Below are 12,292 nucleotides of genomic sequence, written 5' to 3' on the forward strand. Positions count from 1 at the left end.
ACATAAAACACATGATCACAAGAAAAAAAAGGTCTCCACCAATGATCTCTTTAAACAATGACCAATGACCTGTCCTTTCATAAATGAAAAAATAAATATTTAAAAATGGAATTTAAAAACATGTCAACAATTTTTTTACTAATTTTACTAATTTAAATAATGAATTGCACTAAATTAACTTGTTAAAATGACAGCCCTAACATTAAAAAATGATTACCCTTTTAACTAGGTTGCTGTTGTCAACTTGAAGTACAAATAGTACAAAAAAGTTGTGTGAGATCCTGACTAAGTGGGGCATGCTGGGACAAAACATCTTTTGGAACATGTCCCACTCTCTGGTCAGTTTGCTGGAGCCAGCTCACTGGCTTTATAAAGTGGAAAGTTTAATGAAGTAGCAGGCGAGGGAATGGTGGGGACAGTTCTCCGCGCACAGATGGCCCTTTGTAACTCCTGACACCTGCCAGCTGCCTGCTCTTCAAAATGATGGTGCTGGGGGGAGAGGGGACAGCCTCTCTTCTAAGCTGCCTACAGTGGCTGAGGTTGACCCCCTAACCCCTGGTGTCAGACAGGGCCAGCCGATGTTTTCTCTCCTCCCAGTGGGTCTCCAGCTCTTGTCTATGGTTCCTCACAATCCATGCAGTGGCCTGGGAGCCTGCCTGTTTTGGCAGCCCTTTGTAAATGTGCCGGGGATTAGATGGCCCGTGTTTCTGAGTTCATTATAGACTTGATAAATCAGTTCTCATAATATGAGTAATACTGATGCAGCTACACTGCAAATAACGCTATTTTTATACATTATAAAACAGATCCTGGATGCTGATTTGTCAATGCAGTATTCCAGTTGTGCTGACCCCTGTGAAAGTGTGTACTTGTAGCATACTTCAGATCTTGAAAGTATATATATATATTTTTTTTTTTAAAACTGTACTTGCAGATAATATATTATTGAAATAAAGGGCCACTTAAGTGAACACTCTCTGCATTTTTAATGCACTTTTAAAAAGTGCACTTTGTATTTTTGACAAAAGTACAATTTTTTTTGTAAAATTTTGCTGATGTGTTTCTTGAAGGATGAAACACAATGTGAATGAGTACGTTTTAGTCTGTCTGTTACATCTGACACCTGTGACTGAGAAAGATGGATTGCTATTTGCAAGGTAAATTGGGTAATTGTACTAAATGGTAGAGAGTGTTTTCTTTGGCAAGTGTTTGCTGCTTGTTTTTAGATATTAGCTGAGGTTTGCGGAGTGAGTGGAATCATTTAGAAGAGAGGATTTCAAGTAGTGTGAAAGTTACAAAGGAAAAGGCAAATGTGGGTAAAGTAGAGGTTTAAGTAGCACTGACATGTTTTTTAAGGCTGCATTTATTTGACCAAAAATAAAGAGTAATATTGTAAAATATAATTACACTTTAAAATAACTGTTTTCTATTTGAATATATTTTAAAATGTAATTTATTCCTGTGATCAAAGCTGTATTTTCAGCATCATTACTCCAGTCCAGTGTCACACGATCCTTCAGAAATCATTCTAAGGGTACGTTTACATGACAACGATTGTACTGAAAAACTGAAAAGTTCTTCTTTAAGGTTTCATGCACAGATGATTGTCATAACAATCCCCATTCATACAGATCTGCGAAAGCGACTAAAAACACAGCATTATGCATGCCAGGCCAATAGTTGGCGATGGGGCTCTACAATAGGTGGAAGAGATAAGTCTACCTTAAGTGGTCATATGTTCGGAATCTTATTCAGCACTATCAAGTTTAGAGATTGGAAAATCTTCAAGGCAACACATTTGATCTGATATATTGTAAAGTCTGTTTAGGTTACATCAGAGAAGGGTAATAATATACCCCGCTCATGTAGGAAATGAGGTGGTTGATCAAACAGCATTAAAGGGGTCATATGATGCTGCTAAAAAAGAACATTATTTTGTGTATTTGGTGTAATGAAATGTGTTTATGCGGTTTAAAGTTAAAAAACACATTATTTTCCACATACTGTACATTCTGTACAAAGCAGTTTCGCTTTCACAATGAAAAACACAGCGGCCTAGCGTGAGCGAAAGCCCTGGCTTCGCGTGAGCTGAAGCCGGGCAAGAGTGAGCTGAGGCGGCGGGGAACGGCGGTCCCGGCGAAGGAGCGGTGAAAACGGTGAAAGCCGATCCGGCGATCCACAGCACTAATTTGATGTATTCCCTCAGCGACCAGCACAGATCAGCTCTTGGCATGACAACGAATCACACAGCGTCTTCAGGACATGGCGGCGGCAGCAACAATACTACAGCGAGAATAAAAGTTACAGACTTCTTTCTTTGCGTGAACATTTGGGCGGCGTTATGCAAATCTTCCCACATAGTGAGGTAGGTATGTGGGGGCGTGTTAGAACGATCCGTTTTAGGTAGGCGTAGCTGACTCTTAACTTTTATAAAGAATATCTCTGTGGATTTGAGACTTTAGTCATTGCAACTTTACAGATCTTCTTTATGCACCAAGAGCTTGTAACACTCCAAAGAGAAAGGAAAAAATGAAATCGCATCATATGACCCCTTTAAAACACTCAGACATAGAGTTCAATGTTCCAATGAGTAAACTGGAAGTAAAAGGACTAATTAAAAGGTGCTGTAAATGAAATGTGGCGAAGAAAATGGGACAGTTAGAATAAAGGATGACATCTATATAATATTCAGATATTAGTTGGAAGTGAGATGGGAAGTTTTGGGAACAGAAGGGAAGACAGCATAATATCTTGTCTTAGAATTGGACACTGCACTTCATATAATTGGAAAATATGAATCTGGATGCTTTGTCAGATGTGAAACAGCTGGGCATGTTCTAATAAAGTGTAGAGGATATGAGGTAACACTTTAGAATAGGGAATGCATATTCACTATTAACTAAGAGCTTTTCCTGAACAAACTCCTAATTTGCTGTTTATTAATAGTTAGTAAGTTAGTTGTTAAGTTTAGGTGTGGGGTAGGATTAAGGGATCTAAAATATGAATAAGTCATTAATATGTGCTTTTTAAGTACTAATAAACAGCCAATATGCTAGTAATGTGCATTCTAATAAACAAGTTAATATTGAGAATTGGTCCTTAAAATAAAGTGTTGCCGGATATGATAATGAAAGACAACAATTTACAGAGGCTCTTAGAATTATAGGAGCATTCATTGAAGAATCTGTTAAACAGATGCAAGAGTGTTCAACAACATACTGTTAACCCATTAACTGTCACCTCCCCATTTTTTAAAATAGGCATGAAAGTGCACTATCCAAACTTAAATTGTTGTAATTTATGAACACTTTGGAATACAGAGCTAAGGTTGGTCTCTTTTTAAAGAAGAAAATCAGAAGATTATTGCAAAAGTGGAATTTTTCAAAAAATATTAAGTATCAAAAAATTATAGAAGTTTAAATTTACTGTAAATAAAATGCACTATATTAATATATATATATATATATATAATAAATATTTTACATAAAAGGTTTTACTCTAAAATTGGTATAAAATTAAAGCCTTATGTCTAAATAAGTTATGTTCCAAATTTGAAGTTGATATGAAAAAAATTGAGGTTCCTGTGAGATTTTATTTAGGGCGTTATACTACAAATAGCCACCGAGTGCCATCCAAACTCCATTGAATTTTTTAATGCATTTTTCTGTCATAAATGTCTAGATTTCTCTGTCAATATTGCAAGCAGCAATTCTGCAGCAAAAACAAGCAGCAAAAAAGTGCATTAAAAATGCAGAGTGTTCACTTAAATGGCCCTTTATTTCAATAATATATTATCTGCAAGTACAGTTTAAAAAAAAAAAAATACTTTACTGAAGTATGCTACAAGTACACACAGCAGACAAATGGATAATTGTGCCATTTGTCTGATCACATATGGTGTTGAAATGAAATGTAAACCAGCATACAAACATATGCTCTCATTTATGTTCATGAAGTGCAAGCTGAATCCAGTGAAGTCCCTGCTGTTACCGAAGAGCATTTTGCACTGAGCTTTTGTGCAAAGGTTCAGTGTGTTGACCTGACTGAGGTGTTTCCCAGATGATTCATTCTTTCTTATAATTGAGCAAAACATATTAAATTGTATATTTTGTATTCGACAAGGCTGTACCAAAAGACGTTAAATTGACAATAAAGATGTTACATTTTAAAGAAGTTACATGTTAATTTCATATCAAAGTCAAAATTTCTATTATTTTACTATTTAAGTATTTTGAAATGTGGGGGGTTATAACCTTTTTAATGCATTTTGACGCATCTAAGGATGTATTTTATGTCTATTCACATTTCAGACAGCTTCCCATACAGTTTGCTTCTAGAAAAAAAAAATCCTGTTTTCAAATATGCCTTATAAGGTTCTGTTGCATCTTTTAAATATTTACTTTGCAATGTTCGCAATGAATATTTATTATTCCTGCAATGTCTGGCAAAGATGTACTTTTATAAATCATGACGAACAATATCATGTATATAGGCTACTTTACACAAGAGGGCCATTTTGGCACAACTCTACATAAACAGTTCAAATTTCTACAAACACCTTTTCCTATTGGCACATCAGACAGGGAGAGATCTCAAAGGACGTGTGACGGGCCAGCAAGATGTGCCTGAGTCTGTGAATACTGGCTACTTGAATTACATCTTCAGCACATGGCTTCCCAGGGCTGGGAAGTGATGTCAGGCCCACAGCTGTCATGCCCGAGCAAAAGGGAGCAGTAAAACATGGGCCAAAGGCATACGGGCAAAACTTTACCTCATTAAAAGCCATTTGATGCATTGAAGTATGGAAACACGCAATGATGGAAGAGCAAAATCTTCTATTAAGAGTCATTTCAACAACATGGTAACATAGTAACTGTCGAAATAAAGTTGTTTTTACTGGACAATTAAATGAAAATTACAAATGTTTATATGTTGAAGAATTATACCTGTATTTGTAATCCAGTGAAATAAATGTTTAATCTCATTTAATTAGAAATTGCTCATATATTAATACAACTTAGATAAAACATAGACAAAATATAATTGTACTGTTAAATATAATTATACTGTTAACTGGCTTATATTTTTACTATTTCATATTTTAAATACACTGTTCAAAAGTTTGAGGTCAATAAGTAAAGAAAATAAATAAATTTACTGTATACATTATACATTAAATTGATCAAAAGTGACAGTAATGTTACTAAAGATTACTAATTTTTCTTTTTATCTACATTAAAATAGAATAGTGTAATAATATTTCATTATATTACTATTTTTTCTGTATTTTTGTTTGAATCAATGCAGCCCTGGTGACAAGAGACTTCTTTCAAAAGCATTAAAAATCGTACTGACCCCAAACTTTTGAACAGTAGTTTATATATTTACGAATTCATTTTCTAAAAACCATACATTTTACTGTAATTTAAAATAAAATGACATAAAATGCCATGTCAAACCATTTTGAAAAAAAATCCCTGTATATGGTGAGTTAACCTGATTAACAGGTTTGTAGTATTTTTACAAACAAACAAACAGTAAATAAAAAAATAACATAAAATTTCTCTACCAGTTGACATATTTTTAAAGTCACACCACCCCGTCTGCCCAGATATGATGAGTATGTTTAATAACAGAAAGGTGCAATTTTTCATGTTCAAGTTTCCTGCAGCTCTTCAGATGTTTCCTTTAGAGCCGAACCTATCAATGACGGAGCTTTTGTGGAGAATCACAGTGTATAATGGTACGGGTGGCTTATATTTTTACTATTTCATATTTTAAATACACTGTTCAAAAGTTTGAGGTCAATAAGTAAAGAAAATAAATAAATTTACTGAGCAAGTATACATTAAATTGATCAAAAGTGACAGTAATGTTACTAAAGATTTCTATTTTTTCTTTTTATCTACATTAAAATAGAATAGTGTAATAATGTTTCATTATATTACTATTTTTTCTGTATTTTTGTTTGAATCAATGCAGCCCTGGTGACAAGAGACTTCTTTCAAAAGCATTAAAAATCGTACTGACCCCAAACTTTTGAACAGTAGTTTATATATTTACGAATTCATTTTCTAAAAACCATACATTTTACTGTAATTTAAAATAAAATGACATAAAATGCCATGTCAAACCATTTTGAAAAAAAATCCCTGTATATGGTGAGTTAACCTGATTAACAGGTTTGTAGTATTTTTACAAACAAACAAACAGTAAATAAAAAAATAACATAAAATTTCTCTACCAGTTGACATATTTTTAAAGTCACACCACTCCGTCTGCCCAGATATGATGAGTATGTTTAATAACAGAAAGGTGCAATTTTTCATGTTCAAGTTTCCTGCAGCTCTTCAGATGTTTCCTTTAGAGCCGAACCTATCAATGACGGAGCTTTTGTGGAGAATCACAGTGTATAATGGTACGGGATAAAATAAAGAAGGGTGATAATGGATGTGGCTCTTTTGCTCCTCTCAGAAGGGGGAACGTTCCATCATTGGGCTCCTATAGGACTGCGGTGTGTTGCCAGAGACAGCTGGTTAGCTGCATCCTTTTCTGCAGATCCCATCATCTTCTCGCTGTGGGTCAGAGTAAATGAGTTCTCCCAGAGGTCAGAGGTAGCGCTCCCCTTCCCAGGAGTCCACCCAGCCAGAACAACATTCCCTTGAAACAGGAAGGGAGGGCATTGTCCATATGTTGTCTTCCCTCACAGGGCACGGACCTGTTAGGCTGTGACGTTCAGTTAAGAACTGCGAGGTGTTTGAATCCATACCTTTTAGGGAAGTTGAAATGCGATATGACATTATTATGCCAGCCTTTGTATCCTTAAAGATAAACTTGGCAGAAGAGCTCAAGTACGTATCCATATGCTGGTTAAGCACCCAAAACCAAAACCGGGCCCTGTTCCAAAACCTAGCAAGCAGCCTTTCTGCCAACTACCTACATAGACATCCTGTCCGTACCTCAAAAGTGTTTTAAAACGCAACTCAGGGCAGGTTTTTTCCATTCATTTTCCCACAGGAATTTTAAAGTAAAGTCATTTTTAAAGAGTTACAAGCCGTTAACTAAACCAACCAGCAGTGAGGTGAATCACAACATTACAAACTTTGATTTGTAGCAAAAAGTATATGGAAATCAAACAAAAATACAAAGGTTAATGACTTTAATGAGGAAAAGAACTACAATCCCATAAAGCATTGCGATTTATAATTAAATAGAAAATGACAGATAAAACTATTAATTTAAAGATGTTGATCAGATATATAGAAACAAAATATTTCACATATATTGCACAAATTACACACATATATATATATATCTAGATGGCGCAGTCCGATAGGTCAAACTCAAGCTGACCTAATGACATCATTATCACATGGCAGCTGATTGGTTCTCTCCTGTATCGGTAGCCAATGAGCTCGCTGCTCAACATTCAAATATATGACTAGTGCTTGCTGTAGCAGTTGCAGATTGCTTCAGAAACCCTCCACCTTCCCCAGCTCCACCTGTATAGATCTGCTATGAGGTGATTCATGCTATATGGGGGTTATTTCATGCATGTTATATTTGCAGCAGCAATATTTCTTACATGCTCACAGCAGCATGATGTGGATGTATTGGCAGTAGCAAGTCTCGATACTTGCTCTGCAGCAGCAGCAGCGTAGCAGATCTATTCCGCCAAGACCAAATAAAGTAGTTTCGCTTTCACAACGAAGCACAAATAAGCGTCTTCAGGACATGGCGGAAAGAGGCAACAATACTACAGCGCGAATAAAAGTTACGCCTTCTTTCTTTGCGTGAACATTTGGGCGGCGTTATGCAAATCTTTCCACACAGTGACGTAGACATGTGGGGGCGTGTTAGAACGAGCTGTTTTAGGTAGGTGTGGCTGACTCTTAACTTTTATAAAGAATATCTCTTTGGATTTGAGACTTTAGTCTTGGCAACTTTACAGATCTTCTTTATGCACCAAGAGCTTGTAACACTCCAAAGAGAAAGGAAAAATTGAAATCACATCATATGACCCCTTTAAACCATGTAATGCGGTTTTCTATTCCATGTGGTTAGCTGTTTAAATATTGATACTCGATATGGCGATACAACCACTACTCATTTGTATGGCCACAGGTCAGACAGCAGTACAAGAGCGTGAGTAACCCTAATAGCTCTTATATTTTAAAGAGATAGTTCAGCCAAAAAATGCATAATTTCTTCATTTACTCACCCTCATGTTGCTCCAAACCTGTATGAGTTTCTTTCTTCTGTTGAGCACTAAACAAGATAGTTTGAGGAACGTGTGTAAGCAAACAGTTGCTGGTAGCCATTGACTTCAATAGTATTTTTCCACCATACGATGTCGATGGAAGTCAATGGCTACCAGCAATTGGTTACATTCTTTTTTTGTTCAACAGAATCAAAAAACGTATACAGGTTTAGAACGACTTGAGAGTGAGTAAATGATGACCTGACATGATGAATTTTTATTTTTGGGGGTTGAACCCTTTAAATAGTGTGTGATTGATTAAAAAAATTTTTTTCAAAATGTCATAACTTGATCTTCTGTTGAAATGACAGACTTCTCTGTAGTGACATGTGCCTGACTTGTCCAATCATTTCGTCCACTGAACGCCACATCTTTAGTACATTTGACTAGTAGCTCACATCTCATCACATTCAGATCTGCCTCTCCTTATGAAAATAAGTGTGCATTATTGTATTGAATCCGCACTCAGTGTATACTTCAAAAAATGTTAAAGAATGTTTTGTAAAACTGTAATTGCAGACAATATAACATTATTGAAATAAAATGCTACTTAAGCATACCTTAAGAGAGTACACATTCATATGTTTCTTAACACACTTATAAAAAGTGAACTTTGCAATAATGTCAAATTAAAAGTTTTTAAGGAACTTTTAAATCATCATGTTTTTATAAACATTTGTCATGCTTTAAAGAAGTACACTTATTTTGATGTGTTGACATACTAAAGCACATTTAAAGTACTTGATTATAATTTTAAGTGTAGTGTGTTATTCATTTAAAGTAGGGCTGTCAGTTGATTACAACTTTTTATCTAATTAATTACATGATGTGGCGATTAATCGAATTAATCGCAAAAATGAAATCTGGCTGTGAAAATACCCGCAAAAGATCATTTTAAAGCCATTATTGTGTTAAATGAGAACATTAAATTTATTACACAAACGTTTAGGCTAAAATAACTTAATATAAATGATGAAACATCACAGTATTTTGTTCGTTCATACAATGAAAGTCATTGCCTGGTAACCAAATCAGCTTGGTTACCAACAGTCTTCAAAATACCTTGTGCAAAAGAAAGTAAGTGATACAGGTTTGAAACGACACGAGGGTGAGTGAATGATGACAGAATGTTTATTTTTGGGTGAACTATCCTTTTTCTTTCTTTCTTTCTTTTATTTAAATATCTTTAGGAGTAAGTTATTGAGTCATTCATTCATTCGGTTCGTTCAAACCGCTGATTATGAATGGGCCATTGAATCATTGGTTCACCAAATTCGTTCAAAATGTGGATTCATTCAGAAACGAATGCATTTCTGCATCTCCGCTGTGTGTTGCAGAGGCGCACAACAGTTCTGCTGTGGCTTTATAGGTAATATTTTGTTGGCAAAATTGTGCAACAACATCTAAAATATAACACTATTAACTTCCTATTTACTGAACTGTTGTATAAAATCATATTTGCACTCGTGCTAATCGAGACAAAAACAGCACTCGTGTGATATTGCTCTCACTGCTCGTGTTATCATATGATATAAATATGAGACAAAAACTCATACGGGGCATTTTTTGCCCCAATATATTAAACTTAAGGGGCATATAACTGCATTATAGGCTCCATCACGCAGTGAGTTGTTACCCTGCATCATGTTTGTCAACAGTCAACTGTATGAAATATAAGATGAAGATCAGATCTGGGGTGGGTGCGTTATTTGCGTTAACATTGTTCAATCACGTTATTTTTCCGTAACTAATTAATTAAATTAACGAGCTAAAACGACAGCCCTAATTCAAAGTTAATATATTTGAAGTGCAATAAATTACATTTTGCAAATGTGTGATTACAAATAGGCCTATATTAAAAAAACATGATAAGCTTTAATATAAATGACATTAAATTCAGTTTATCATAAATACTGGCCCATATATCCAGCAGTACACTTTAACCATATTTCAAAGACAATAGAAATCATTATGAATTTACATATGAAGATGTATTCAAGTCCTACTTATGTCAAAAACACTTCATATAATTGCAAGCAATTGCAAATATTATGCAATTGTGTCCAATAACATTACATTCAACTTGTACTTTTAAAGCACTATATTTCTGTAATAAGCAAGTCTACTCTGTTTAAAAGTATGCTAAAATGTTCCATCCGATCAACAGCTTATGAACTGAAGCGCACCACTTCTTTTTGATAATCTGTTTCACTCAATACAGAAGAAAATATCTATTACCTTCTGTTACGTCGTCACCTTTAGATATAGGTCTGGACAGCTCTGGATTACAGTAAAACACAATTCACTGAGCATCAATTTAACATTAGCCAACCATAGCCATCAGAATTATTATCCTCATCCCCCATTATTTCTAAGATGTTTTGAATGGTTTTAGCATGTTGCTATCCAGTTTCTAGGTGGTTATACTTATGGGCCTTTCCAATAATTATCATTATGTAGGTTAATAACTAGCGGCTATATAAGTTATAGCATCAGCTATCACAATAAATGACAAGTGCATTTTGGTATTTATTCTGCTTTTGAAGTCTTAGCATTTAAAATATTTTTGACCACAGGATATTATGGCTTGACTGATGGTTTGACATAATTTGGCTATTCCTAAAGCCATAATTGCTTATAAACCCACCGACTGCACGGGGAATTTGTGTGGAGGGTTAAAGAGCTCGATTTGCGAATCATGCAAAAGTTTGCCAGCTCTGAAAGAGAGGGTCGCTCCTCTCATGCAGCGCATTTGAACTCTGTGACTCTTTCAAATGAATATGCGCATGTTTTGCAACTGCACGGGGAATTTGTGTGGAGGGTTAAAGAGCTCGATTTGCGAATCATGCAAAAGTTTGCCAGCTCTGAAAGAGAGGGTCGCTCCTCTCATGCAGCGCATTTGAACTCTGTGACTCTTTCAAATGAATATGCGCATGTTTTGCAATTCAAAAACGGATTTTTTTTAGAAATATACTCTGCGCTTGCACTTCAACTTGATTACTTATGATACAGAAATTTAGAGAAGAGAGAGAGAGAGAGAGAGAGAGAAAGAGAGCATAAAGAAACACAAAGATTATTCAAAGGGGTCATATGATGCGATTTCAATTTTTCCTTTCTCTTTGGAGTGTTACAAGCTCTTGGTGCATAAAGAAGATCTGTAAATTTGCAAAGACTAAAGTCTCAAATCCACAGAGATATTCTTTATAAAAGTTAAGAGTCAGCCACACCTACCTAAAATGACTCGTTCTAACACGCCCCCACATGTCTACATCACGATGTGGGAAGATTTGCATAATGCCGCCCAAATGTTCACCCAAAGAAAGAAGGCGTAACTTTTATTCTCGCTGTAGTATTGTTGCCGCTGCCGCCATGTCCTGACGACGCTGTGTGCTTCGTTGTGAAAGCGAAACTACTTTGTTTGGTCTTCCAAAAAAGGACGATACCTGCTTCGTCATGCCTAGAGCTGATCTGTGTTGGTCGCTGAGGAAATACATCAACTTAGTGCTGTGGATCGCCGGCACATTTTATGGAGGACCGTTTACTGATCCTGGGAGAGTAATGTTAGACTAAAATGCCGGCAGTTCTGACTCAGGTAAGTACGTTTTCTTTTATCATTTGCCACTGATGATTAAAACGCGAGTTTTGGGCAGTGTGGAATAGCACTTGTTGTTTGTAATTTCTCTGATCACAAATGCAGACAGGGTTTTATGTTTACGCGGCACGATGAAATGCAACGCAACGCATAAAAAGACAGTATAAGTCATTATAATCAGTAATTATGTCCCCACTGGATGCAACAAATGCCTCGTTTGTAATGGGTTTTAATGTTTTTGTGTCATCACTCCGGCCGGGACAAGGCATCACAGTATGGTAAGGGGCGTAACATTTCCGTCACACGCTTGAAGTATTCGGCCAATCACAACGCACTGGATAGCTGGCCAATCAGAGCACACCTCGCTTTTTCAGACCGATGAGCTTTGTAGAAATCGACGCGTTTCAAAAAGGCGGGGCATAGAGGAGAAACAATAATGT

The 12,292-nt window shown here is 35.8% G+C and overlaps 1 protein-coding gene across 1 annotated transcript in view; it reads left to right on the plus strand.

The window, feature by feature from the left end:
- dld (deltaD) overlaps positions 1 to 2,717 on the plus strand; it is a 27,609-nt gene extending 24,892 nt beyond the window's left edge. The window contains exon 14 of the mRNA XM_016268843.1: positions 2,707 to 2,717. The gene's annotated coding sequence lies outside the window, so the exon portion shown is untranslated. The remainder of the gene's footprint in view (positions 1 to 2,706) is intronic.
- The last annotated feature ends 9,575 nt before the right edge of the window (positions 2,718 to 12,292 follow it).

This window comes from Sinocyclocheilus grahami, unplaced genomic scaffold (assembly GCF_001515645.1).
Source record: "Sinocyclocheilus grahami isolate Dianchi unplaced genomic scaffold, SAMN03320097.WGS_v1.1 scaffold47.1, whole genome shotgun sequence".
NCBI classification, from domain to species: domain Eukaryota; kingdom Metazoa; phylum Chordata; class Actinopteri; order Cypriniformes; family Cyprinidae; genus Sinocyclocheilus; species Sinocyclocheilus grahami.